Source organism: Dama dama, chromosome 18 (genome assembly GCF_033118175.1).
Source record: "Dama dama isolate Ldn47 chromosome 18, ASM3311817v1, whole genome shotgun sequence".
Taxonomy (NCBI): Eukaryota; Metazoa; Chordata; class Mammalia; order Artiodactyla; family Cervidae; genus Dama; species Dama dama.
Window position 1 is genome coordinate 37,464,398 of NC_083698.1, and position 1,980 is coordinate 37,466,377.

The window sequence follows — 1,980 nt, forward strand, 5'->3', positions numbered from 1 at the left end:
CAAGATTCTTCCAACATAGATTACCGACTTTTCAATCCTTAATGTATTTTAGCTCTGTCTCCATTCCATGTAACCTACCCTTCATTTTCTTCCTAAGGACTCAACATCAAACATACAGTTTTAATAAATGGCATCTGTTTTTCCTTTTTCCTCTCAGTTTCATAAAGACTTCTAGGTTTATGAAATATGGAAAAACCTAGGAACTAAAAATCAAAACCATAAAATGTTATATAATACTTATCAATTTTAATAGTTTAATCACCATTTGGAACAATGTACAAAAAATTACTTTGCTATAGAAAGAAGTGAAATTTTACTTTATTCAACTTTAAAACTACCCAATAATATTTTTTTGAAGTTTAATCAAAATAGCCTAGAACACTCCCTCTGGCATTGTTTGTTTTAAATAATCTTTGATCAGTATTTATCTTAATAATAAATATATACACTAACATATAAAACTATATTACAGAAATGGAGAGAGCAATAGATAACCAATTAACAAATGTTTTCAATGATTACTTTATATAGTCTAAATGCCATGTTTCATCTACTCTAAGGTGAAGATGTTCTTTTCATATTTAAAAATCTCTGAAATCAGGATGGGTCCTAAAATGACTCCAGTCAGGAAGCAGTTGTGACAGAGTTGTCATTGCCTGCCCATGTGAATCAAAACAAGCAGAGAGAAGATTGGCATAGCCCCTGTGCAAGGATGACACATACATTTGTGAAGTGTTCATATTTGCTGAACTACCATATGACCCTGCAATCAGAATCCTGGGCATATACCTGGAGAAAAACATGCCACAAAAGGATCCATGCACCCTCATGTTCACTGCAGCACAGCTTACAATAACTAAGACATGGAAGCAATCTAAATGTCCATCAACAGAGGAATGGATAAAGAGGATATGGTACATATCTACAATGGGATATTATATAGCCCCTGAAAAGAATGAAATGATCTCATTTATAACAACACAGATGGACCTAGAGATTGTCATACTGAATGATTTAAGTAAGACAGAGAAATACCACAAGGTATCGCTTATAGGCAGAATCAAAAAACGTTACGAAGGAACATATTTACAAAACAGAAACAGACTCACAGACTTAGAGAATGAACTTATGGTTGCCAGGGGAAAAGATGGGAGCACGAGATAGTTAGAGAGTTTGGGATCGACATGTACACACAGCTATATTTAAAATGGACGACCAACAAGGTCCTACTGATTAGCACGGGGAATTCTGCTCACTGTTCCGTGGCAGCCTGGGTGGGAGGAGCGTGTGGGGGAGAATGGATACATGTACATGTATGGCGAATCCCTTTGCTGTCCACCTGGAGTTATCACAACACTGTTATTAGCTATACTCTAATACAAAATAAAAAGTTAAAAAAACAAACAAACAAAAAAAAGCAGAAAGGATATTGGGACTTGAAAATCCAAGAGACAGAAGAGGAGCACACTTTTAGGAATTGCTATACTGCCAAAACTCTTAATGCCACACATTATAATCTACGTGTAAAACAAAGATATTGAAAACTCTGAGTCAAAATATCACTCATAATTGTCAGATTTGAACATTAAGTTTTACAATTATATTACTTAATTTATTTTGCACACACACATATATGTAAAGGGGATTTTAAAAATCTATATATAAAATCTAAAAGATCATTTTAAAGAAGTATAAAATAAAATGTCTAAGAGATAAGAAAGCATTATACCATAGTATAACTGATGGCATTTTTTTTCTTTCTTATTAAGAAAGAAAATAATGGTATATTTTTGGTATCAGTTCAGTTCAGTTGCTCAGTCATGTCCGACTCTTTGTGACCCCATGGACTGCAGCATGCCAGGCTTCCCTGTCCATCACCAACTCTGGGAGCCTACTCAAATTCATGTTCATTGAGTCGGTGATGCCATCCAACTATTCATCCTCTGTCATCTCCTTCTCCTCCCGCTTTCAATCTTTCCC

General features: G+C 34.7%; 1 non-coding gene across 1 annotated transcript; it reads left to right on the top strand.

The window, feature by feature from the left end:
• Window positions 1-645: 645 nt before the first annotated feature.
• LOC133073173 (U6 spliceosomal RNA) lies at window positions 646-747 on the top strand. Its single transcript, XR_009696882.1, has one exon. It is a non-coding gene; the product is annotated as a U6 spliceosomal RNA (small nuclear RNA).
• Window positions 748-1,980: the final 1,233 nt, after the last annotated feature.